Source organism: Passer montanus, unplaced genomic scaffold, assembly GCF_014805655.1.
Source record: "Passer montanus isolate IOZ18808 unplaced genomic scaffold, ASM1480565v1 scaffold10, whole genome shotgun sequence".
In the NCBI taxonomy this organism is placed as follows: Eukaryota; Metazoa; Chordata; class Aves; order Passeriformes; family Passeridae; genus Passer; species Passer montanus.
In genome coordinates this window covers 4,529,263-4,557,257 of record NW_024356505.1, presented here as the reverse complement: position 1 = coordinate 4,557,257, position 27,995 = coordinate 4,529,263, and the positions used below count along the sequence as shown (strand labels likewise).

Below are 27,995 nucleotides of genomic sequence, written 5' to 3'. Positions count from 1 at the left end.
CTGGCTGAGGCCACCGCAGGATATTCTGCTGCTGAAAAATACAGCGTAGAGTCGGGTGTGCTGTTCTGTTTTAACTTCATAAGCATCATAAGCATCAGTTTATTTTAAATAGTTTGCTTTTTTTTTGCCTTTTTTATTTTTTTTTCTTTAACTTTGAAAAGATTGCTATTGCTGGAGGTGTTGTAAGCAGGAAGAAGATAAGTTGTTTGATGCTGCACATGACACCAAGCTGGGGGTAATGAAGGAATGGGTATGTTTCAGGTCAGCATGAGTTCAGGCAGTGAGGTCTAAATAGCTGCTGGAATGGCACAATTTATCATTGTGTGAGAGAGAAGATTTTGGTTGCTAGACCCATTTGTCTATGATCTATGTGCCTTCTGAAATTACAGGGCTTTATTTACCATAACAGAAGTTTAGATATAAACTTAAATATATTTTTTAACATAAGGAGAATTTGGTAGCATCCAGATACTATGATAACATTATCTTAAAGTGTGAAGGTATGGAACCACTGTAAATCAAGGTAAAGTATCTGGGACTAAGGTGATGCTTTAATGTGTAAATCTTTTCTGTGGCAATTTCCTTGTGTTGAAGTTGCATAGAACCATGTGGCATTCTTTCTATGAGGCAAGAGTTTTTTGAAGCTATTGTGAGTTATCCTGCATTTGCTATAAGCCAGAGAAAAACATACATGTAACTGCTTGATGTGAATCAACAGATGTGCAGCAGCTATTTGTAAGTCTAAGCCCTTACTAAAGTCACATGCCATGTCACTGGCTACTGGACATGGGCTGATATGGAGAAATTTGATGAATACAGTCAAAGACTATAATTCACTGCATGTACAAAAATGTGTTGAGTTGGGGTACTTCAAGATACAGACTAGGTGAGCCTTTTGGCATATTTAATTATTGATGTAAGTCTACCTCTGCCAACAAAATGCGGGAAAGTATATTTATAGAGCTAGACTTTAGACTGCTTTTTTGATGGTGGTTTATGCCATGTGAAGTGATCATAAGGTAAAATTGAAGCACTTTCAATATCACATTGATTAGCAGAGGAATGAAGCATAGAGGTAGTGGGGGCTGTTACTGATTAACATTGCAGAGTAAAGGAGGATTTAAACACAGAATAGTTAACAGAAGAAAAGACACTTGTGATGCAGTGATGAAAGAGGTGTGCAGGGCAGAAGGTAGGAGTTGGAGTTGTGTGTCTGCAGAGACAGCTGCTGATGAAGAAAAGCTGGAGGAGAATGCCACTGACATTCCTGAGTGGTTCTCAGGTTTGGTCTTGTTTTTAAAATGTGCTTTCCAAATAAGCTTTTAGTGATGCCACAAAATTATTTTATTGCTGTCATTTGTATGCACTATTCAGCTGCAGCTTTCCATACATGCTAGAATTGTGAGCTGGGACTGGAGCTGGCACATGGGAGATTCCTGCAGCATTCAAAAGGAGAGGAGACTAGAGGATTGAGTGACTGCTATGGCTGAGAAGAAGGAAAATGTATTGGTACGTTTGGAAAGTATTCCAGATGGGAGAATTTTTCCCTTTGTATCAATATCTGCCCAGCTTGAGACTGGAAGAGAGGAGAGGGTACACTGATATATAACTGCAGATGTTTCTTTGAGGAATTTCTGGAAAGTTTAGGGGGTATGCCAGGTTTATTAAAAAAAAAAAAAAGAAAATATATTACTAATGTGGGAGGAGCCCTGCAACACAAAAAATATTTCAAAAAACCCATAATTTTGATTACTGAGCACCTGTCCCGAAATCCTACTAGGAGCAATATTTTGTATTGGATAAGGAAGTGTGTCAAAGTTTTTTTGGGGGGAGAAATGATATTCTTACACTACTGTAAAAGTAAATCAGTAAAAATACACGACATAGCAGAATTTCTAAGTTAAATCAATAACTCTACACACTAAAGTAGTGCTTTGTAAGCTAAAACTGCTCCACACATCATACTAATCCATTGAGAGTGCTGAGAGTTTAGGAGATTGGTTATACCATCTGCAATATCAGTAAAATACAGTATTAGGTTACATATGCCTGCTAGGGCAGGCATCAGTAAATAAGTATGCGGTATTAAAAATTTGATACTTCTAAGTCATTCTTTGATAGCAGAATGTGTTTGTTGGCATGTTGCATTTACCTTTCTGTGTATGTGAGCCGAGTTAAAATCAGTCCTTTGGTAGAGTTAACAGGCTGCTTTAAGCATTTGCCAGTGTGTGGATGAACCTGAAGATTAGTGCTGTAATAGGAACAGGAGTTGGAGGGCTGACATTAGTTTTCAGAGGTCTCTGGGGTGCCTTACCTGCAGCTAGAGAGGCTGCATTTGCCATTAATTTTTAAATGGTGAATGAGCTGGGCTGAATCCACTCCTTGCTCCCTGCTGCACTGGGTCTTAAGGAAGCAATATGTGCTGCAGGAGGTGCATCCTGGCCAGGATGGCAGGGGCTGACTGCTTTCTTCCCACAGTGTTTATATCCTTGAAAAAGGTAGTCAGGGATTTCACTGGTTGCCTTGGGGAAATCTAGAGGGTCTATGTAATGAATAAGTGCATCCTTTAATTGCAATGTTGACCAGTGTCTGGAGTAGTCTCCTCTGAGGAGAAAGTACCAGCTGCTTCTGTGCTTTGAGGCTGCAATGAGCAGAAATCTGCTGGAGAAGGCAGAATCCGAATAATACCAGTATCTGTTTCTTTCAGTTTTTTTTTTTTTTTTCCAACTCTTCATCGCTGAGGAGCAATTATGTACTGCTTCTGGTGCAGGAAAGGGCCATGCAGGGCCTGAGCAGACACCTTTCCATCCACAGCACTGCCCTGCGAGGACCACCAGCCACTTCAGATCTGGTGTGCCAGGGCCTGTACTTCCTGTGGTGGATCCTATTCCTAAAGAAGCTACTTGTTGTAGCTCAGCATTCACTCGGTGTGTTGTCCTAGCAGTCCTGGAATGGTGCTTAGCTGAGGTTGGATTGCTGTCTAAAAGTTACAGTTCTTTTGGTTTTGTACTTCACTGTAGCTGTTGTGCTTTGCTTGCTGATTCAGGACAGCCAGCTTTATCCAAATCATTGGAATTAAAATTCTCACACTGTGTTTTTGTTCTTAAAGTGTATGCATCAGTAAGAATTGCCTCTTTTATTATTCTCAATGGTACTCACCAGCTCAAGTCCCTGAAGGGTTATTGGCATTATATTTGAGCCAATTATTTTTATTTAGAAAATTATACTTATTCATCTAGTGTAATATTAAGTTACCAGGCTTGATGTTTTTCTCTTCCTCTAGCCTATATTTGCTGAGCTAGAACTGGGAACATATGCATCACATTCCTTTTTATTTGGTGGGCCTCAGAGTCTAAATTGGGACTTCTGAACTGCTCTTGAACACTGGGAAACCATATGTGGTATTGTGTTGTTTGAATGACATTCAAAGCCAGAGGGTTTGTGTGAGCATGAAACATGCATCATTGTTCAACCTATGCATGTGCACAAGAAGGCTGAGAGTGGGAGAGAAGAGCTACAGATTTTCCAAAATACAAAAGAACAGGAAAAAATGTCTTTCCAGATGAACTATAAGGGAAAAAAAGTCTCCAGAGCTGGTGTCTCCTACTACATACCTTGGCTTAATGGTCCTGGAAGCAATGGGGCACTTGCAGCTTATAACTGGGTCTGGAACTGGCTCTCTTGTTAGCAGCTCCCTGTGATTCAAGAAAGCACAGTGAGAAAAGCTCTCTTTGAGATGAGTGACACATTCCCCACACATGGGGTAACTCCTGTGGCTGGGGAGGAGTTGTTCCAGGGTGTAATGGATGCTGTGGTTTCAAGAAGAAGCTAAAACCTTGGTGTGTGAAGGGTAAGGGTTACTTTAAAGAAGGGTTGGACAGTAGATTTTGAACAGAAGATTTTTGAGCTTCAGGATGTTCGTGCTTCTGTTATAATCACATAAACAAATTTTCTAAGTTTTGTTTGTTTTGTTATTTATACATCTTCAAAAACTTTCAATGATGTCAAGCTACCCTGGGCTAAGGGGCAAGGTCCTTAAGTGGATCAATAATAATTTCAGTTTAGGAAATAAAAGTGAGGGGAAACTGGCCAACTTTTAGAGAAGGGATGGAAAGACCAATGAGGTCATGCTTTTGAGTCTGGTGCTGCTTGGCATAGTCCTGAAAGAGGTGGAGAATGAGGCAAAAAAGCCTCCTGATGATGCCAGATCAAACAGGGTAGCTGAGGTGAGGATGTGCTATGGGACTGCAGAATAGCCTCACCATAGAGAGTGACTGAAGGACAGCCTGGCAGAACATGGAAGAGTGCAGAGGAAGAGACAATTCTAATTTGAAATACACAGTGAAGGAATGTAAATTACTGTTTGGAAAGAAAGCTTGGTTTATAATAATTGTATGAAAATGTTTGCTGAATGTGCAATAGGAATGAGAACAAGAAACAAACCAACCTGAATACTGGGACTGATTGGTAAAAAAATTGTGAACAAAAAGAAAAGTCTTTATGCTACAGCATAAATGCATGGCACAATTCAATATTGTATCCTTGCGCTATCATTTTAGAAAGGATGGAGAAGAAGGGGAGATGATACAGGAAATATTGATAAAAATGTGGAGTGACTCCCATGTGGAAAACAATACTTGGGCATCTGTCTGAGCAGGAAGAAACAAAGGCCTATGAACTCTCAAGTGGCATGGAGAAAGCAAATAGAAAATGATAATTCATTTCATGATAATTCACACCATGGCAGCCAAGCAGCCTCAAGAGAATGGTTAGGTGACAGTTTTGAAGCTCCCAAAAAGAGCTTCCCGTAGCTGTGAAATTGCCCTGGGATATTATAGATGCCAAGATTTCCCATGTCAACAGGGGTGTTTGGACATACCCCTTAAAGCAAACTCTCCCAAAGCCTGTTGTACAAAAAACTATAGTTCTGATTCAGGGAATCACCTCACCAGAGATTGCTGGGAGATGGGGAGTCTCAGAGGTTGGAACAGTGGGACTGGGGAAGGAGCTGAGGTTGTTTGCATTTGACTGAGGAGGAAAAAGTGAAAGTTGTCAGTGTGATAGGATGCTTGGCTTCCTCAGTCTCTGAGCCTATCCCATCTGTCTCTTCCTGTGTAACTGCACCCACCCCATGCTAGGGTATTGTTTAAATACATGACAAACAAGCTCCTGGCCTTAAAAAGCAATTTGAGCTTTTGTGGAAGGATTTCAGTGAGTACTCTTGCAGAAGAGAAAGGCAGAAGGATTTTTAAAAAGAGAAGTCTGAGATGGATGAAACCAGATTCAGGGTGAAGTCGTAATTTGCAAAGATATTTTCATGATTTTGAAGGGTCTTTTTGTCTTAACAGCTGTATACATAGAACCTTAGTGTGTCACCCACCTGTGAATAACAGTGATGTTGATGTCTGGCAATAATCTCCAAATTGTGAACATCTTTCTATCCAGGCACTTGCTGTAGCTTTTCAGAGAGACTGAAATGCAGCTGACCTGAATAAAGCCTGTGTACTGAAACACCTGATTTTCTTTTCTTTGAGGGTATTGTGATGTGTGCAGTGTATGTGCTAAATACGTTGCTTTCTAGTTGGCTCTCCATGTAATGTTGGATTGCAGCAGACTGCTCTCTGTCACACCTGATGACTAAACCTGTCTCACCCACGCCATGGGAAAGTACTGGTGCACTGAGCCTTCTTAGAATCAAGCTTTAGGTTGTCCTCAGATTTCAAATCTCCTGTGCACTTTTTAAAATATGGCCTCTAACTCAAGAGATACAAGCACAAATGGATTCCAGGCAACAATTAATAAGATAAGTATTTATTTATTTAACTCAACCTATAGAATTATGATGGCAATAGTTGTTTTGTTTTGTTTTGTTTTGTTTTTTTTGTGGAGTTAGACTTTCACTGAGCAAAAGACTGTCTTTTAAACACTTTTCTCTCTTTTTCAGGCATCTACACTGAAGCATTCTGAATTTCATTGGGCATGGTAAGAAACTCCCACTTAATTACAGAAAAAAGAATCAGTTAAGAGCTGTCTGCTTTGTTTACCTCCTGATATGTTCAAAGTGAAAATATGGCTGAGGAAACTAGATGCATTTAATTCATGTTGTGCATTTTAAAACAGGATGGAGACACAACTAAAGCAAACACACATTTGTGTGGTACAGCATTTACTACCACAATACCAAGGAGTGGATCAGAATTGGCTGTAAGCTGGGGATGGGAGTTCATCAGAAATTGCAGAATGTCTGTCTGTATGATGGAGGGAAATTTTTTTAAAATAATCAAAAATAAACTCCTTTTAAATGGCTCTAGGTGAGCCTGCAATTGCACACTTGATGCTGTAAATGTTGTCTAGGAGATCCATGGTTACCAGAGTAGGGGCAGGAAGCAATGCAAAGCCAGGTGATTGGGGAGGATGCGCTGTGCTGTGAGGGGAAAAGCTTGTGATATAAATGTTGCTTAAATATGAAGTACTTCAACCTAATTGAGAGGAAGGCTATAGTCTTGCTGGCATAGCTGTGTCAGGTAGGGATTTATTATAGTTTTGTCATCATTGCTATGCTAGCAGAAGCCCTAGAATGTATGAAGTTAGACCAGGGGAAAAAAAAAGAATATTTTCTTTGAAAACTCAGTTTGTTCAAGGAAATGTTAAACTATACCTGTAAATGGCCTTTCTGTAAGTGTAAATTGTCTATGCTTGTGTAACTATACCAACACACCATTACAAGAGTCTACGAGGAGTTGTTGAAAAGAAATCATCTGTACAAGGCTAAAGACAACAAATAATCCTTAGTATAAATTGACTAATTCATACAAGTGGACATGCTATATAAAAGGGAAATCCAGTGACACCCCAAGTTTTTTTTGCTTGCTTTTTGATTGGGTTTGGGGGGTTTTTTAACCATTCCTCTCAACATGTGGTCATTTTTTTCCTAGAGTTCAAACTAAGGAAAATTATGTCATCATGCAGATGTTTTTGCCTCCTTGGGCATTTATTTTCTCTGAGGGACTGGTGGGGCTTGAGCCAGCGAGTCCCAGCAAACCTCCCTTGCAGGCCGTGAGAAGTACGGCTTGCTTGGGCAGCGCTGAGGGAGTCTCTCTTTGAAGACTCCCTCCCACATATGTATACTGGGCTTGGAGCCAAGCCTCTCTTCTGTAAAGAAACCTTGCTAAAATTTCTCATTTCATGCCCCTTTATGGAGAGAGAGGGAGTGCGAGGGGGAGAGAGAAGGAGGTACGTGCCAAGAGTATTGAGAGAGCCAGGCAGGGTAGATTCTTCATTTTGTGTGTTTGGGGACAGCAGGGCAGCAAGCAAGGAGAAGGTTTTATATTAATTAGTACCATATTTGCCATCCCTTCCTCCCACCTCAAAAGTGATAAGTTGTCCTCCTTCTCTTCTCCAAACCACATCTGTGTTTTTTTTAGACAACGCTTTTTGTTTGAGTCCTTTGAACTAGCAGAGACACTTGAAATAAATGCACTTATAAATGTGCCTCCTGCCAGCTTCTGTCTAGTCTGCATATGGACACTTAAAAGAGTTGAAGAATACGTCTTATGTATCTTAGAAAAATGCTAAGTTCACAGTGGTGGCACCTGAAATGGCTTTATTCTTGCCTCCCTCTTAGAGCACAGTGGAATTGCTAGTGTATTATTTGATAAACAATCACCAATTAGTTGTTCCAATCCTCACTAATTCAGCAACTGCTCTCCAGGGCCTCCAGGCAGCTTGTATGCCAGTTCATGTGCTCGCCCCAGGTAGCTCTGAACTGAAGGAGTTTCCTTAATTGCTTTTGCTGTTATGTCTGTTTTAAAGGTTTTACTGTTCCTGTTGATGAGCTGGGTGGTGTATTACAAATGCGTGTTTGCTGTCTTACCTTTCCCCAGCGTGCTGTTAGCAGCACAAGTGACATAAACCATAGTGCTGCGTGGTGGGTAAAAACACCCACTTTGTGCACCAAATGGAGGGTGGTCTTGCTGATTGGAGGTTGATAGGTGTGATGCTGCTTCACTTCCTCCATCTTGTATAGGTTTGGGTGCTGCTGGGTGTCTCCATGAGCAGCCTTGCTGCCCCTGCTGTACACCTAGGTCACAGATAAATCAAATACCAGTCATGTGCCGATCACAGAATGGCACAGGACCAAGAGATGAATTAGTCACCCTTGATCTTAAAGATTCTTGCAAATTCTAATGAGCTGCAAGCTGTGGATGGGAAAAGTGTCTCTCTGTTAACACTTGTTCCTTATTCTTTTGTCTTACAGGTGCCTGTGACTGATTACAAAATCTGCTGCTGAAGCAACTTCTAGAGGTGGTAGAAGACCTGCGGTTGTGGATCCTTTGCACATATAAATGTTATTGTGTGTGTCTGTTTGACCATGGTAGGATATTTAATGTATCATAGAAACAAGTTTTGTATCTCCAGTTTCAGTGTCCCTCTCATCATAGAGCCTTCCTTTCAAACATATTGTCCTTTGTTTGAGCTTTTAAAAATAGAAGAAAAAAAACCCCCAAACCTTGAAAAATTGTAACACTCTATGAAAAATATACACTATTGTCATGTTCTGGGGAAAAGGGGAACTTTACTGTGTGCGCTGTTATTGTAAGTGAAATGTGGTGTACAGCATGCTAAGTAGCTGCTCAGTCAAATGTCAGTGTGAATTCAGAAATCCTCAGAAGAGGAAAGAAATAAATATTTTTATTTTCTCTAAAAGCTTCCCTGTAACATTCTTCTAAAGATTTTCTTCATGAGACAACACAAAATAAGCATTTGAGTGCCCTTTCACTTCTCAGCTTGATGGCAGGCTTGTTGGGAATTTTGGCCAAGTACTCTGAAGCTATCATAAGCCTCCACAGAGATGAAGCCCATGTTGTAAACCAGGGATATGCCTCATCTGTGATGAGCAGGAGGCTTGAGTAATAGATGTTTCTGTGTTAAGTGACACTTACCCCTTTATTTGTACCTTGAAAGAAACTGTGGGCAACTGATGTGAAACGCTGCTCACAATATCTGGGCAGCAAGCTGGGAAAAGCTGTTCCTCTAAAGCTGTTCAGCTAGACCCTTCCCCTTCCCCTTCCCCTTCCCCTTCCCCTTCCCCTTCCCATTTTTTTCACACTACACTGTCTATATTTCAGCATTTTCATTCTGATTTGTTCAATTTTTTAAAGTCCTAATATTTAAACATACTTGCTGTTTTTCAATTCTCCAAATGGATTCTTTGGCCTCCAGTTACATAATCCTCCAGACTTGTGGCAAAGATTGTAGAAAAAAGCTGATATCACAGCATAGTATTTGCAGCATAGGGCATCTGTAACCAGACTAAATAGCAAAGCATTATTCACAACGAGGTGAGGTTATATTTGCTGCTGCTAAGCTCTTTGCTGTTCAGTTTTAATACTGGATGTCTGGGTTTCTTTTTCTGGAGCGCCTGTTTACTCTTGTTTATTTTTATAAAGTGAAAGGGTGGTGGGGAGAATGAGGGTGTTATGTGCAGTAAAGTTATAAATAACATTGGCTCTCAGGTTATTTGCATTATATCTACTTGCCTGAATGCGTAAAGTTAAACAAAAATGTCTTATAAGAAACCAAAAAAAGGGCAGAACAATGTCATGGATAAGAGGTCTAAAGGCAATGCTATGGAATGTGTTTATTGGGGAGTATTTCCTACCTAGCTAATAAGCCAGACAGAAAATTGCTTACTCCTCCCACAGTCTCAAAGAGATCAAACAGAATATTAAAGCCTTAAAGATGCTGATGTAAGGAAGAAGGAGGGTTACTCAGCACCCACAGCACTAAACTGACAGGCAAATGGGGAGCATGCTGGGAACAGAGCTATATTCTCAACCCAGAGACAGTGATCCTGGGGTGGATGACATGATGAAATGCAGCTGTCATGGAGCAGAGGAAGCACACACATAGGGGGTTTTGTTGTTTTCTTTTTGCCCTGTATGCTGTTGACCTGGGGGGCAAATAGACAAGGAGTGCCCACTTTTGGGCTGCGTTTCAGACACTGTGATGGCTTTTGATTCAATAATGAGACATTGATAATGTTGCAGACTCGTGAACAAAGAAGTGTAGGACAGGGATCCAAGGGAGAGCAGCTGCCGTTTCTCCACTGACCTGTGGATGCTTACATGGAGCAAAGATGCCAAGGTTTAGTCTTGCAGTGCTGAAACTGAAAAGAAGACAGACTAATTTCAGGCAAGGCAGGACTGAGCCCTGAGGAAGCAATGCTGTCATTGTGAGGGCTGTCTGGAAGATTTCAGAATATGTCTATGCCTTTGAGTTTTTCAGTGCTGGAATTTAGTTTCTAAAGTGTAATAACACCAGTGCATCCTTGTAATTTTATTGCATTTTTTATTATGGATATTATCTACACTAACCCTGCTGTCATATTAGTCTCTGTCTCTCCATCTAAGATGATGAAATTGAAATTGGACCACATCATACACACTAGGTTTTCTTTCTTCATTTCCTTGAGTCAGTGGAATTCTTCTGCCTTGTTCTTTCCTAGCACTCATCCTCAAAGGTACACAGCATCTAGTTGACTTTTTCTTGGAGAAGAAGGATTAAAAATACATCCTTGACAGAGCTGCTTTCTTGGTGCAGCAGAGATAGTGGAAGACACTGTGTCCTACTCATTTCTCCTGTCCTTCCTGGATTTCTTATTTGCGTCCCATATCAAAGTCTTGAATTCCTGCATGGCATATGAGTCTTTGGAGCTCAGAATTCAAATTATGGAGGACCTTGAGGCAAGAAGAACCCTTGACAGGCTTCTAGAATAACTGGGCATGTTCTGGTTTCTAGAAGTTGTACAGAAATACCCATGAATCTGCGTGGGTACCTGGCAAATCTGCAAAGGAGAGCAGTGCAATACTGAAGATAGCAAAACGCTATGAGCAGAAATGGAGTGGCCAAGGGCTGGGATTCAAGCACTAACTGCTGAATGCTCCAGCAGCAAACCTCTGCTAGAACAATTGGTCCCATGTGCCAGAGGACTTTGATTTGTGGCTGGGTTTCACATTGATTTGAGCCTTGTGTCTCCTATAAATTATATTGGAAACAGAGCTTCAGCTGTGAACTACAGGCGTAGTTAGTTAATTCAGTGATATATTTAAGTAACACTTTACATCTGGACTTGGCAACCAACTTGAAATCCTCATTTAAAAAACAATGGTAAAGTACTAGAGAGGCATGATGTAGTCCACCATTTTTTTGGGTGGTGTTTTTTTGTTTTTTGCCCTTTTTTTGTTTGTTTGTTTTTGTTTGGTTGGTTTTTTGGATTTTTGGTTTTTTTTGCCATAAGAGCCAGTGTTTCAGTGGTCTTCTAGCATGGAGAATGTATTAGAAAAGTAATGAGCAATTGGGAACAAAATGCTGTTGAGTGATAGAGCTCTTGACAAAAAAAACCTACAAAAACTCCAATGTTGTGCAGTAACAGACAAAATACTATTATCAGACTGAAAGCTGGAGAGGAGAGGAAAAGCAGAGGGTTAGACTAATCTGTTGGGGTAGAAAAAGACCAAAGTTGGGCTTTGGGCATCTGCCAATTAAGAAAGATTTCTGTTGTTTACATATTTATTGAGAGAGAGCTGGAGCCATCATGTTGCAAAATCTGTGTGCAAATACTTACACAGTCTGTTCAGGAGGATCAAGGAGTATTAATTCTAAAGTTTTCCACCAAGTGGGCAGAACAGTGGTGGATGAAGATCAGTGGTGAATAAAGAACGACTGAGTGTGAACAGTCAGTTCTGGATTCTTCAGATCCAGAAGAGATGGGTGTGAGAGATCAGTGGGGACACTTGATCAAATTACAACAGCCAAAACCCAACTGTGATATTAGGTTGCACATCACTGAAGACTGCTAAGAAGTTGAGTAACTGAGAGGATATTGTACAGCCTTTTGTATAAAGCTGTGCCTGTGGTCTCAGCTAGAACACAGTGCAGAGTTTTGGCCTCCCAAGCTCAAAAAGGATGTGACTGAAATAGTGGGATTAGAAAAAGGGTGGCAAGAACATTCAAGAGCCTGAGAAGGCTCCTGCCAGAAGGACCAAAAATATAGCCTTAGGAGATAGAGAAGAGGAGAAATAATACAAGTATGGAGGATACTGATTATCCTTAGTGGAGGTGAGAGGTCAGGAACTCAGTCTCTTCTCATCCCGTAGCATAGGCCCACAGGGGTTCAGGATGAAACCCCACAGTGGTTCAAAAAGATAGTAATTATGACTAATTTGGGAGGTGATATTAACAGTTCAGTCTTGATGTCATGACCTCAACTTTAAGATTTTAAGAGGGCTAAAGGATAGGTGACAGCTGTAGTCCTATAAAAGCATAACTCCCAACAAATGTGCCTTGTCAGAGGGTTTGTTACTTAGTTTCTTCATGCTCCAGTTTTCAAACTGTTATTTGAATTTTTTGTGATTAGTTCCTCTTCTGAAATCCTGTTTACATTCTATAAGAGAATAATACAGTGTACTGTACTCATTAAAAAAAAAACAACCTTTGATAGAGATGTCTAGTGCTTGTGTTGATACAGTGTAATTCAGCTACTGTGCAACGTTAAAAATCTCATTTATAACATGTAGTACTATCTTATTAGTCTAGTTGGCATACTTTGGAAAAAAACCAGTGGCCTAAAGCCACTTACTCAGGTGTACATGAAACAAATGTGTGTGTCTGGCTGTGTGCAGGCACAAATGAATTTACAGTGAAGCGTGATAGGGGATTGCTCAATAGATGTAAGCAAGAATAACATGGTGTGATTTTCTAGTGGCTTTCTTGACTTCCTTCTTTCAGGGCTGTACACAGATGGCTCTTTCACAGTAGGTCCTAGTTCCTTCCACAGTGTCAGAAAGTTGCCTTTTGTGTTGAGAGATTGTTCCTTGAAGGAGAATCATAATTTTTAACTTCCTTTCACTTTTCTTTCACTCTGCTGCTGCTCAGGGTCAACACATTTGTTGTGCCACAGCAGCGTACTGGTTAAATTTTCCTGAAGGCATGATGCAGCCCCTAAGTAATGTGTCTGTTGATGATGAACTTGCTGGTGAGCATAGAATGCGTGGCCTTAGATATTTTTGCACTTCTTGGAGCATAGAAATTAATCTAAATATCCATGTGCCCTTTGTATTGATTTGAAGCATATGGAAACATTTAACAGCTGATCTCCAAAGTGATCTGTTATAGGAAACCATGCCCTTATTTAGCTTGCCTTGAACAGCTCTTGAGAAATTACGTATTTTTTAACAATAAGATGAACAAATATTCTGAAGCCTGAGTCTTCCCTCTGACAGATTTATCTTTTTTTTTCTTAAAGAAAGATGAATAAATTGGTTAGATTTTGTAATATAAATATTGTTAAGGACTCTCTCAGGCTTATAAAGAGAGAAGTGTTTATTTTAGAATGATATATTTTTCCAGATAGAGACCAAGTACTAAATTATTAATTTTTTCCCTTTCTCTATTTTATTACAGCTTTCATTTCTAGGTGGCTGGAATGATTAATGGGATGTGCTGGGCTAATGCCTTGTGTTTGGGTACACAAATGATAGAAACAGCTTCCTGCAAAGCTTTTAGTGTTGATGCAAGATTGGAAGATATTTTGAAGACAGTGGGTTGGCCATGGCAGTTCCACTTCTCTCAGTTTAACCATAAATCAATTGTGAATGATTCTCCCACAGCAATTTTTCATACAGTTTGAACCTTGGTAATGAACATCCCTGTCCTGGAGTGAAATTGTGATTTTTCTAGATCTTGTTGAAGACACAATCAAGATTTATGGAAGGTGACAATGTAAACCCATTACATTCACCTCACTCTCATTTGCCTCTCCACCTTATCATCCCTTCCTTCCTTCCCTTCCTTCCCTTCCTTCTTTCTTCCCTGGATCTGCCAACCCAAGGAGCTTTAAAATGTCCATTAAAGCACAGCTGTTGCATAGCAGTGGCTCTTACTGCATGAACAGTCATTTATCTATGTCAGACAGAGGAAACAACAATAACCTAGATGGATATGAGATGGTTCAGATCAAGTAACAGGAGGATGTGAGCAACTTCCTCAGTTCTGAACTCTTTTTTCCCTTGGAATCTATTGCATTCTCTTTTAATGTTGCTTGATATAAAAGTACAGTTTGCTTAAAAAGGAACCTTGCAGAAATTATGCTATGTCTTCCTCACTTTCTGTTTCAAATGCTCAAAAAATGTTTGAAAGCAAAAAGATGCCTGTTTGTTTGTTTTCCTGGCAGTCCCCAAATCTTCTCTGTGCTCTGAAGCTCAAGGTATAGTAATTTCTTCCTTCTCTCCTCCTCCCTCTCCCTCTTTGCCATTTATTGATTTGAAGCTGCCAGCACTTAGTAGCCTCACTAATGCTCACTAATGGTGCCCTTTGCACCAGCATGGCAAACCTATGTGGCAGTCACATTGGAATACTGCATTTATGTACTCTGGAATACTCTGCAACATTATGCTTCTGTGTTGCTTGGTTGATAGCTGTAATGCTGAGCTGCAGTTTATTAGCCCTGGAGTAGAGGTCCTTTCCTTGAGAGGGACCCTCTAGATCCCTCAGAGGCATTTGGCAAGTCATATGTCAATAAGCACTTTGGTTTTTCAGCCAATAATAAATACACACACACACAAAGAAAATCATTTCGCTGCAGACTGCATGAAATTAAGTTGCAGATTGTATCTGGCCCTTGGGCCAGGAATTCCTTGTTCCTGTATTAGACAGTGCCTAATAGTAGTTAAAAGAGAGAATTTTTAGAAATCATTTTGCAAGTGACTCTGGAGAGACAATGAATGTAAATCCTTGCAGACTCACAAAGACTGCAGTCAGAATACTGAGTAAAACTCAAAGTGCAACATAGCGGTTCCTCCCTCATCTCAGGCTTCAAAGATTTAGTATTCAAAAGAATGTGGGAAATTGGGTCATTTCTGTACAGTTTAGAAGAGATCTGAGGTTACCAACTTTCTTGCTTTAGTCGTGTAGAAACTCTGAGTCTGGATTAGCAGGAATCCTGAACAGGATTTTCCTCTGCATTTAACATGAAAATCTAATAAATGTCATTTAACTCAGTGAGTGAAATTCTGTCACCATTGAAGTGGATGTCATAATTTCCATTGGCTTTTGTGAGAATAGAATATCACCCTATAAGAATAAATCCAAAGTAAAATCTCTAGGTTTCTGATGCAGTTATTTCTGTCAGGACACACCTGTAAGGCTTTTTGAATATGTTGCTTTAAGAAAAACAATTTAGCTTTCTTACTCAGAAGTAATTTTTCTGTCTTTTAGAAATGGCTAAAAGTTGCTTTTCATGAAGAGCATCATTTAGTGTGACAGCTTAAAAGATGTGAAGGTAACAAGGAGGTGGTGTTAATTACTGTAAAATAAAAACATATTTACTATGCTTCCTTCAAGAAGTTTGAATTTCTATTACTTGTCGCCCCCTGCCCTTGTTTTTGGTGAGACTTTATGTGGTGACTTTATAGTCCCCTGAACAGTTTTCAGAGTTTATGGGGTAGTATTTTATAACTGCATTCTGCAAGCAGTGGTGTCTTTTGGAATGGCCATGAAATGTTATAGTAGAGATTTCAAAATGACAGGGTCTTGGCATGGGTTTCTGCAGGGAGGAAAAATGACTTTAGACTGGTTTAGAGTATGTCTCATGGCAGGGATGGCCCCAGAGCTGCCTGGCTTTGTAGGCTGATGGGTCTGTTTTATCAGGTGGGAATTAGTAAACGTAAGAAATGCCAGAAACAGGCTCAGTGTGAAAGTCCAGGCAGTATCTCCAGCACAAGCAAGTGGCAGGTGTCTCAGTGAGCTTATGGAGATACCACTTAGTTATACTTTCCTAGATTTGGGAATTTCCTAAGCCAAAAAGAAAAAAAAAAAAGAATATATATATATATATACACAATATATATACAGTAATAGAGAAGGGCTGAGCAGGGGAAACTACATCTGGTTTATCTTTCTCTGTGACAAGGCTCAGAAAGAAGGCTTCCTTTATTTTTTCACAACACCTGTGTCTCAATAATTGCCCTGCTAGAAACTAGAACAACCTGACACTATTTTTACACAGAGCATGAAAGTACTTAGTATGTAAGTTATATGAGAGAAGATCTGACTGGGGGGAAGCTGAAGGGAATGCAGGAAGTTAAATAGGGTGTAAGATAAAAGGGATACATGGCTTTTTACTGTATTTTATTCTTAATTACTCTTTCAGATACTTCTCCCTTCCAGCATCTCAACCTGCAAGGTAAATCTGTTTTACCCTGTGTGAATACCAACAAAGTTTGATATACATTTCATTTCTATATACACCTGTTTCTCCAAACAACTCCAGGCTAACATTTTGTATTAGTGTAGAATTTGCCCAAGAAAATAAAGTAGGCTTTGGCAAGGAAAAAATAGGAATTTAATGGTATTATAGCAGTGTAAGTTTAAAGGCATAAAGTGATGGTTCACATAAGGATTATAAGACATTTTGGTTGCAGGCTGTTAACCATGCTAGCAGTACATTAGAGGAGCCTAGCTTGCAGTTGTCAGCATTCCAGAGTTTCACCCACTAAGTCATTAATTTGTCCTTATGTCTGGAAGATTTAGCATGACACCGTAGTTTCTTGCATAATCATTTTATTATGTAAAAAAAAAAAAAAAAAAAAAGTAGCTAAAATGGGTTCTCATAATACAAACCCCAATACTGTTTGTTCTGTTGAATGCCAAAATCAGTTATAGTTGTGTATGTGTGTTCAGCTGGTTTAAAAGCAAAAATTGTGTGCAGATTTGAAACCACAATGAAAAATCAAAGTGAAAAATATCATACATTGAAAAACACAGGCACCTTGTTTCCTATGCAAGTCTGAAACAGAACATAAAAGAAAGTATTGTTGATTGTCATATGAAAAAATGGACCCTGCTGTATTATCTCATAAAATACATTTTCCCAGTTTCTAAGAGGAACAGATTAAGACATTTGAACACCTCAGCTAGACTTCTTAGAGATTGGCTTGAAGTTATCGAACATATGGTGTTTTGGGTAAACAGAGAGCAACTAAAAAGATATTTGAAATCTTTTAGAATATATGTGCCAATCAAATCCCCACCAGGAGCTGACACTGTTGCATGGAGCTAGATCATGTAACCACTGCTACACCAGATCTAAAAAAGGAAGCAACTAGCCAGAGCTAATTCTCTGGGTTCCTTCTGCAGTCAAGGAGTTAAAGAGGTAAATTCATTGCACTTAATTTAGAAGCCTGTGTTGGAATTAAATGAATCTTCAGCTGCCTGAAGATTCTGATTATGATGGGAATTAGCTGGCTAGCCAAGGATATATGCTTGAATTCTGAAATAAAGTGAGTTAGGTGAGATGAATCCTATCCCAAAGATATTACTTTCCTGCAGTATGGTCTGGGTGGAATTGTAGTCAAGGCAGCATGTTTGATGATTGACAATTGTGACCCAGAATGAACTGCGAAGAAAAGTCTTCAGGACAAGTGGGAAAAATACAGGACAGGGAATGGATACTGATGGTTTTCCAGGGAGCCGTGCTATTGAGGCATCTGAAAACTGCTGGAGAATGTGCGTTGGAACTGCCAGGCAGCAATTAAGCCCAGCAGCACAGGCTGTTTGTTGTCGAGACTGAAGCATATGAGTTGAGTACACCCTGTTCTAGAGGGAGTTCATGGGCTGGCTGTTTTGCTTTTGTTGAAAAAAAAAATCCCAAGATGAAGAAAATACCCAGAGTTGTGCTTTCCTTTCTCTTTTGTGATCATCTCTAAGTGTTCGGCAGAGCTGGGGTTCCACTCAAAGTTCTTTAAGGGCAGGCTGATCTGTGCTGTAAGGCTGCATTGGCAGCCTGAGTGACATGAGTCCTATTAAAGAGGTGTTGTCACCAACTGCAGTGGCAGCAGATTTAGACCTGTATTGAACTTCATTGTTCACAGAAATCAGGACAACAGTAATGGATGTCCTGTTTGTCTGGCATGTTCAGGAAGATATGATTTGGGGAGGAGGAAAAAACTGAAAATATTATCAGTATTTAGCATATCTTTCCCTCTTCCCCCTTCAAGCCTAGCTGTTTCCATCAGTGACCTACACATAGATCTTCAGATCTTCAGACAGAGGGATGAATGCTTGTGCGTTTAAAGCCTTCTCTTATTATCAGGCTTGCAGAAAACAAATTCTCATTTAAGACAATACCTATGCTCTGCATCCATACAGGCATAGTGGCAATGTATCAAATCAGATTATTTTTCTATGCCACTTTCTTTCAAGTCTTCAGAATTTGATGCATATCAGCACTTTGTAGAGAATTTATGAGAGAGGAAGAACATGAGGAAAAGATAGTTGATATGCCTCAGATTATGAAGAGTGTCTACGTATATAACGTAAAATATTTTTTGTTTTTATTTATCACCTTCCTTGAAAACACAGTAATCCAATCAGGCCTAAGAGGTTTTTTGCGTGTTTTTATGTCATTGGTTTGGCAAGCTAGCACACTGCGTAATTCCTTGTTTCTTTCTGGGATGACTGAAAAAATGGCAAAATGCCAAGCTCAGGAAGCAACTGATCTCAGCCAGTGTGTTAGACCCTCTCAATTGGACTTTGACTAGAATACAGCAGAGATTACTTTTGTGTTGCTGATGGATGATTTCTTAGTAATAGCTCATAGACAGATTTATTTCTGGCCTGTCTAGAATATTTGACACTGAGAATAACGCATTGCAGCTGATATGCCTTGAAGATCTTGTGAAGATGTAAGCAAATCATATGGATTGTATCCAGCTGCAATGACTGAATTGTAATGCATAACTACAACTCTTCTCCTGGTATTCTTCTTTGTACAAAGCCTGCAAAATGCTATCCTCACTCCTGTACTGGTATGAGAATGAAGAGAAAATTAACTGCCCCTTAGCACATATAAGCATCTGTCCTTTGCATTCAACTCAGAAAACATAAAACTTCTGACTAGTCCTGTAACTAAGTTGGAAAAAAAAAAAAAGACTTCCCTGAAAAGCTTCTGGCTTAAACCATACACTGGCAAAATGAAAGGAACGAGGAAAAACTAACGTTTTGAAGACTAGATAATACATAACATCATCAGTTGCCTATGAAACTATTGCAAACACCATGTACTCTTCAAATGGGTCTTCACTTTTTTCCCTTAGATCATAGATGATCAAGTAGTGGTGACTTCCAAAATGTTTCCTCCCTTAGCAGATGTTCTGTGGACAAATAATGTTTTGATAGTGTTCCAACGTATCTTTAGCTCAGGTTATATTCTGCTTTCAAATTGAAAATCTGGTTTCCAGAATGTCAAATTACCTTTTTAAGTTCACTGGGTAAAGGTTGGCCATCACTGTTACACTCTGCTCACCTTCTTGGTTTCTCCTAAGTATGAGATTAGGTGGTAAATCAAGCTTTATAGGGCTTAAGGGGAGGAATCTTCCATTCTTTTTGTAACCAAAATCTACCATGGCATCAAGCATTCATCCATGGTGGGGAATTAATTTGGACACAAAATACTCAGATATCCAACACCTTGTTTTTTTCATAATTTTGTCTTAGGGATCAGGCATATTTTAAATCAAGTTGAAAATTATTTGAACAATTCAACTATACTTATAAATAATTAGCCAAGGAATGGAGGAAGAGAGACTCATGAAACTACAAATGTGGCTGAAAAGTAGGTTTATGGTACAGGTCATAAATGTCATTTAGGCCAATATATTGCCCAGACTCTGGATGGTGTCACTTTGTTATCCTGTGTGGGCTGTAAGGCTTATTGTCCTGTGCTCATCGTCCTGTTTCAGAATCAGGTGCTTAGCTGCATGCAGTTTATTGTCTTCAGAGAAAAAAATCTAAATCATAATAACAGTACCTGGATAGAGTAAAATCCCCCAAATATCAACAGAATTCCTGTTGACTTCATCAGAACTGCACATGAAATTACAATTTTATCTGATGAATCACTCTTTTTCCATTCCTGCATAACATTTCAGAGGATTATATACTCCAAGGAACTTTTTTTTACCTGTTGCCTAAATGCATTTTTCAGAGTAAAGATCAGAAGATCACGTAAAGGTGTGGTTGTGGTTTACAATGAAAATTTATTAGTGCTATCATTCATATTTTATTTCCTTGCCATACCCTTATGGCATGGAGCGATGCTATCAAAGCGAACACATTCAACTAAGCAAACATTTTGAATACATTTGGGTAATTTTAAAAGCTAACTGTGTGGTTATACTGTGGATCCTATGTGAGTCTGAGACTGAAACCCTTGCCTGAGATTAATGAAAGGGGCCTGCCTTCTTCCCTCTTCCCTGCCCCAGTTTTGGCCTCTGAAGTTTAGTTTTGGGTCTAGTATAAAAAGACAAATATTGAAGAGCATGAAAAACCAATAAACTAGGCTATGTTAATTCTAAACTTTAATGGGTTGAAAGCAAACAAGGGATGGTTCAAAACTGTGTTGATTTTGTGAATGGCTTTAACTGGAAGGTAGCTTATTTTTTTGCCCTTGTGGCATGAATTCAGTGTAAAAAAAGAAGGGATTTACTAGGGGACTAAAATGAGATGTTCCTCATGTAGCAGTATAGCAGCTATATTTTTTTCACTCTTGCATGATCTTTGCCCTACATTGTTCCTCTTGTTGCATCACAGATTTCCCAGGAGCAATGTGCAAACTTTCCCTTCTCTTGCACAAACCGTAAGCCTTTTTTCAATAATCTTGAGGTTTTATACAGTGATATGTAAGGAATTATTTCTATAACCACCAAATCCTCGAAGAGAACCATTGTGAAAAACTGTTCAAAGCCCAGGGTGAGCTTTTCAAAGGTATGTGCTTTTATAGGGAGTTGGTTTCATATCATCTCATGATGCGCCTTTGAAACTGTCCCCCATATGACTAAGACCATGTGTGAGACTCTGTGCCTAATTTGTGAGCAGTCATAATGATGGTACAGTAATAGGCATGCAACTGAGCCTGCGTTTTGTTCATAACTCCAAGTGCCTTTAGCTGAATTTTCAAAGAGGCTGAATTCTCACATCTCCTACTACTTCAGTGGAGCTGTAGGTGCTCCGGGACTGAAAATCAAGCTACTGACATACTGAAAAATTAAAGCTGAGGTATGAATGAGTCAATCAGATATCTACTGTTCATTCCTAAGTCAGACTTACGAACTGACTCTTTCTGAGTTAAATGGAGGCCGCTGCCTTCATCTTTCAGGAGATTGTCAGTTCAAGAATTCCCTCTTTTTGTCACCTCCCCTCCCAAACTTTAGCCTTACATAAGTGGTGTTTTCTATTCACAGGTAAATGCCACATTTTATTTATTGGTTTGGGTATCCGGTAACTACAGAGCTTGGTTGATGTGCTATTTTTTCATCTTCTTACTGTATGTCTACATGTAACACTTTTGATTTAGGGTTTGTTTTGGATGCTCTGTTGACTGAGCCATGATCAATCACATCCTCAAGGCTGATATCCACTTTTAATACACATAGAAACAAAAATGAATAAAACTTTGTATCACATATTGTGAATATTAATACATGTTCACATTTATGCATGTGTATAATTCCATTAATTTATTTGGCATACTGGTATGTGTGGTTAAGCAGGTATTTTCATGCTTGCAGGGGAAGGCATTTTCTTTATTTGTTTTTTTTCCCCTCCAGTTTCAACCTTTATAAAACATGTTTTACTTCAAGAACATCGTGATGTTGGCTGAAAAAAATGGGGCTTTAAAAAATGCACATTCTTTTTACTTGCCTTCTGGTTTTTGATCTTTTATCTTCAGCTTGGAGAAGCTTGTTTTCAAAACTCCTCTTTTCAACAATGAAGGCTAAGAGTATCTGGATTTTTATTTTAAAGGAAAAATGAAATCCTTACATAAACATATCATTGAAGGAGATGGGCTTTAAAAAATCCCACCAAATCAAAAGACACAAAATAAAACTATGAGCCAGGGGTAGAGGAGCCTTAGAGAGAGCAACCTATAAACATAAAAGAATATCTTTTTATCGGTTCAAAGCTTAGAGTCACTGAAGTAAAGACTCTTGAAAGATGTGAGTTTTTGAGACAATGGAGTTCTAGGAGTCTCTCTTCCTTGCAATGCTTGATTCAGACCCACTATCGCACAAGTCTGAACTTCACTTGGCCAAGAACTTAATGTCTGGATTCTTGCAGGCACTAAAGGGTTACTGATGAGTAGGTGGAGGAATTTTGGTTATATGTGTTGGTGCTTTTCACTGCAATAGCTGTAGCTGTTTGCGGCGCTGTCTGTAACCACCTCACTCGAGGGTGAATGTTCCTGCCCTGCCATTGCCTTTGATTGTCGTAAAGCACCCATCGACTGTGAAGAAAACAGCAGTGCTTAAGCGTAGTCTATTCAAGTATATTCAAAATACGTTATTTTTAGCATTATTGTTAATATGAAATGTTCCACCAACCAGCTGGAATTATGCAAATCCTAGCACATGCGTTCCTCACTAATCTGCACTCTTGGATGTACTCTTTACATTCATTTCATTTTATGAATGTCTTTCCAGCATACTTCCCTACAATAGGAGATTGAAAAGCCTGCAATTTTCTTCTTGCCTGATTCTCCCATTGGGTTTTGTTAGTATTCGAAAAAATAAATTGATGTCTTTTTTTTTATTTTTCATTTTTAAGCCCAGATTGAGGAAAAAAAATCAATCTGCCAGCACAGATGAGTACGGAAGGCTCAGATAGTGCAAAATCTGAGTTCTTTAGGTGGTTCTTTGTTGACTCACTGTTTGCAGTAGAGACACAAATTAGGGCAGTCGTGGAAGGAGCTCTGAAAGTTTGCAAAGTTTTTTCTATAATTTGACATTGAGCCAAAAGGCTCATAACTTCTGTCGCTTTCCCTGGTATTGCCACCAAAATATCATGTGTTTTGGGACAATTTCTAGATGGGAAGGAAGGGAAGAAGTGATGGGTCTGTGGTATTGCCTGTTTTACCTGTGCCATGTTTGTGGATCAGGAGGACATACCATGGCCTTTGCCATCCTCATCATCCCAGCATCCTTGCAGTAGAGATAATAATGCACAGCCTCTGTTACACATTTCTCCTTCCTGCCTGTGGCGCTTGGCCTGTTTTGGGGAGCTTGTGTGTGTGTCCTGCTCCTCATGTGCCTTTGCATCCCTGTTGATTTATGGAACAGGCCTTCAGTGCCTTCTGGCATCGTTGTAAGCACCGCTGTGGGAAGGGCTTCCATGGGGCCCAGGTCCACCTGCTGCTGCAATAGTTATCAGTTCCTTGCACTCTAGCAGGTTTCCTGGGGAGCTGGAGGATTTGTCCCAGAGGTGAGCAGCCTTGTTCCCTAGTTTGAATTCCCATGGTTAAATGACATTCTAAATCTCTGCTGTATCTTCCCCTTGTAAGTTGTCTGTTTTAAAGCTTTCTTAGAAAACTCATTCAATTTTAAAAACTTATTTACACCTCTAGTTCACCTTGTCTTCCTATAAAGGTCTTTTCAAACCTGGTAACTTCAATAATTTGTTGTGTCTCTGTGTTTTTGCTGAACTTGTGATTTCCAAATTGAATTGGTACAAGGTTTATTTGCTGCTGCTGTTTTAGTTTTCCGCAATGGAAGATAAAACACACAGCAAGACAGAATTTTTCAGGCTTTTTCCTGGCTAAAATAATAAACCAGCTCCAATTGCTCCTAACCAAAAGCTGGTGATGCATTTCATATTAGCCCTTCTGGGGCAGAAGTGATCCACCCTGTGTGCTTGCAGACTGCCTAGCACCTCTGGGTCCTACACACAAATTCTGATGGATACTGGGATTTTTCATTGCAAGATTCTTACCTTGCCTGAGGTAATCTCTTCTGTTAAGCAAGAAGGGACATTTAGAGTTGTCACTGTGCACCAGAGGTTTCTCACTTGTCTAACAAAAGCAAACTCACAGTTTTGGTGGCTTAGACACACGGTCTTATGTATTGACCTAGAGCTCCAAAAAGTGATAGAGGTTCATTTCTTAATTGCTTCGGTCAGTCCTGCTCCCCAACTACTAGTTATGCTACTTGTTTTTATCCATTTAAGGCCTGATTATGACCTGTGGTTACTAACTCTGTTTTCTTAAACAAATGGAATCTTTATTGAGCTACTGTTCAAAGAAGGCGAAAAGGAAGGGATGATCACTCTGTTAACTAGTTTGGAAACTAAAAACTAAAACTGACCTTTATTTTGCTAATTTAATATTTATCAGTCTTTTGTAAACATTATGTGTGGGCAGCTCAGTCTTACATAATTCAAGTGAGGTTAGTTGATTGAGACTTACTGATGAGTTGACCAGAGCACATGTGAATGTTGATTTTAAGTATTCTGGAACTATTTCCTATTGTGTAATGGTGACCATAAATGTTAACCCCATAGGTTAATAACATGATACCATGATTGTTTTACAACCAAAACTAATTTTTTAAAATTCATTCCTTCTGCCCAGGAGTTTGCATTGTAAAACAATCTGTTCTCTTAATTTGATATGGTTCCTGGTTTCCTAATGTTTTGATAAAGTTGCAAAATGTTCAGAATTATGGTTGTCCACATGACCTCTGTTTCATACTGAATAGCTTGATTTAAGTGATGTTGCTCTGAATAGCTTTCAGACTTTCCTAGACCCAGAGTTTAACTAATTATGCCATAATTAGGAGTATCATATGAACGTAATTAGGTGTATCAAACACCAGATATGTTGTGTGAAGCAAAAAGGTGTATCAGATGATTTCTGAACTTTAGGAGCTTAAGCATTTCAAACATAGTAAAGTGAGTGAAAGAATGGCAATTGAGTTTAGACAGATTTCTAAAACACTTCTCTATCCTTGGGTCAATCTTCTGCTTTGGGTCCCTTCATCACATTCTGTAGGAAAGAAGTAATTTTTTGCCTCTATCCATTTAATGGCTGGTACCATGGAGTCCCCATCATTGATTAGAGCTTCTGTGTGATATTTCTGTGCAAATGAGAAATACCTCACACAAAGCATGGACAAGATTTGTTTGGAATAGTGTAAAACTGGCAGCTGTACCTCTTTGCTGGCACTGATGTAATATTATATACTGTTTTTCACAAAGACACCTTCTGATAGCTGCTTTAAATAATTTTCACAGATAACTCAAAAATCTGCAAGATGAATACTTTAGCATTTACCAATCAGGGCTTTAACCTTCCACTCAACTGGTGTGGGATTTCTGTTTTTTCTGGATGCATTCCAGTGGTAGTGTTTTCCTCTGTGGGGTTTATATTGTCCTTGTAGTAAGGTAAATGCTAAGTTGACAAAAGCATACACTTTTCAAAACAGGAATACAGCTCATCCAGCATAAGGCAAGATTCAGCAACATTCCTGCCTGGTATAAACTTTCTACATAGAGAAAATTCCTGCATGCAGGAAAAGCTTTTTTCATAAGAATCTGTTGTACAAAGTATAATTTTTTCTTATTGAGCCGGTTAAATAGGGGCACAACTCTTTCAGAAAGCTTTCTAATTCAAAGGCTTGAATTGCCACAGGTTAATCATATATGGTAAAAGAATATTTCCCATTGTCTTATTCCATCTGTAAAATGTAAGCAGTCTTAAAGAGAAGCAGCAGCACATGGGACTCTCTAGAAGTCAAGACAGATTCAGAAAATCTGACTATAGGACTGGAGAAATGAAATATGTTTCTAAAACATATTTTTCTGATGGTGAGAGATTGTCAGAAAGTGGGGAGAGGTGGCTAAGAGTAAAATGACAGAAAAAGAGAGGAGGAAAGAAAGAGACTGAGGAGAGATTGTCTTTGAAACATCCCACATTTCACTTTGCATAGCGTGCACACATCCCTTTTCCTGATCCTGTTTGCACTGTCTGGACTCTGAAGCAGAGAAGACTTCCTAAAATAGGAAGCAGTGGCTTCCCCCTTACACACAGGCTGCAGCCTATAGGATCTAAGGGGCTGAGTGATCTCTGCACCCCTCTGGCCTGCACACCTTCCCTTGAAGAGCTGGCCCATGCTCCAGGCCCAGGGCTTGTGCTGGTAGGGAGCTGGAGGGCACTGGGGGACTCAGGGCTCCAGGTCTCTCCACTGCCTGCAAACTTTTTAAAGACTTGCTCTTTTCCCACACTGTTTTTATTGCTGCTGTTGTACATAGAATGAGTATCCAAGGCTTTAGACGCCTTTAAAATGCAACTCAAATACTGTAAAAAAAAAAGTCTAGTACAGTCATGGATTAGAATTTAAATCCGTTTCAATAGACAAGACTCCAGGCAATTACCAATTTGGTTTCAATACGAAGCAAATGGATGCTGAGACATTTAGAGGCAGTGAAGGAAAGCAATACCATGTTGCCACGGGGTCATGTAGAAATAAAACTGTTTGCCTCTGTCTTAAGAAATGTTGACAGATTTCAACACCCCTAGGGAAGGAGTGGTAGACGATGGATAGAGCAGAAAGAAACTTGTCTTAAGCAATAAGTTGGAGCCCACCAAAAAGTGGTTGCCTAGTAATGGTGCTTTGTGAGATCCAACAAAATTATGCTGGGAACTTCAGAAGTGAATTGATGCAGTCTCCAAAGAGAGGAGGTTTTCACTTGCAGGCAGCTTTTTACAATGTGTTTGTCTGTGACTGGACTAGTGTTTGGAGATGGAGGGCCCACATCATAGCATCAGCTACTCACCCAAACCCAGACAGCACCAAAAGACATGAATAACTTTTTTTTTGAAGTGGATCTGCTTTTCTAGAGAAAGTTGTTTTGACACTCATGTTTTTGATGGATCCCTGGTTCCTCACATTTGTTATACTCCTTTACCTGTACAATTTATTCTGTCCTTTCATTGCCACAGCTGTGCTTGTTGGCACTGGTTTTTATTTAGAAAGTGGGAAAATGGTAGGGTCCATGGATCAACCCGCTCCTTCTGTTCCTTTATTCCCCCACGTGGAAGCAGAGACAAAATTAAATTGCAGAGCATCAGAATTGCTGAAGAGCAAAGTGCTAAGGCAAGATTATAATTGATACAGAACAAAGTTACCGTATGGTGGAGTGATGTTATGCCAAATATTTTTGCAGCCTTTCTAAAAGTGGGAGCATAACTTTGCAAACAACTAGGAAATGCCTACAAACTGCCTGATGTGAATTGCTTTTCTTCATTTAGCAATTTTTTTAGGAGAACAGAATGGTTTTGCTCGATTTTAGCAGTTAATTTGATATAATGCAATTGATGTAAATCATGTAGTTAGCTTGATTTATGCAATTTGTACTAGCAAAAATTTGTTTATAAACCAAGCCCAAAGTGTCTTTCTTAACACGAAAAGTACTTTTCTGACAACTGCTGCTGTGAAGTAGAATACATATTGCCAGGCAAACAACATTACAATTGTATTTTTGATTTCTTTATGGGTCGGGGTATAGAAAAGACTTGAATTATTAATTACAGAACTGTGACATTTTGTGGTAATTTCTTAGCAGATTTGGGAATTTCATTTTCAGAAGAAAAAAAAGCTATTATGTTCAAAAGACATTTGGAGAAATAGAATGTTGTTTTCTCACTAATGTATTTCCAGTAAACATGGAGATTTAATGATTTTCAGAGATCTATAATTGTATGCTGACAGTTCCTCCACTGAGGGAAGACCACTTTACTGAGGAACAATTGTCCCACATGTGGATGATTCAGAATTCCTTTTGCAAGAGATTTTGTGGCTTCTGTGGGCATTTATTACAGCATTTTAAAATATCATGGACCAGTCTTAAGACAGTGACATTCACCGGATGGTTCTTCTCTCTCAGGATTCTCTTACAGTGAATCTGTAGCAATTTCTGTAGGATCAATGACATTACACTGGTATAAAACTCCTGTAATAGGAAAACCAGATTAGATGCATGAAGTTATTTTTACACTATGCGTCTCTATTGTCATCAGCAAAGGCACAATATATATTTAATTGTTTTAAACATTTGAAAAAGAATGGCTGTTTTTCTCATCTGGAATGCTTTGAACACATCTAGCA

The 27,995-nt window shown here is 39.3% G+C and overlaps 1 protein-coding gene and 1 long non-coding RNA gene across 4 annotated transcripts in view; both read left to right on the top strand.

The window, feature by feature from the left end:
- LOC120500332 overlaps positions 1-8,706 on the top strand; it is a 43,328-nt gene extending 34,622 nt beyond the window's left edge. For both annotated transcript variants that reach the window (XR_005627074.1, XR_005627072.1), the window contains exons 2-3: positions 5,945-5,982; positions 8,258-8,706. This is a non-coding gene — a long non-coding RNA (uncharacterized LOC120500332). The remainder of the gene's footprint in view (positions 1-5,944; positions 5,983-8,257) is intronic.
- Positions 1-27,995, top strand: part of RBMS3 (RNA binding motif single stranded interacting protein 3) — a 703,420-nt gene that overhangs the window by 35,716 nt on the left and 639,709 nt on the right. The gene's annotated exons all lie outside the window — the stretch shown is intronic.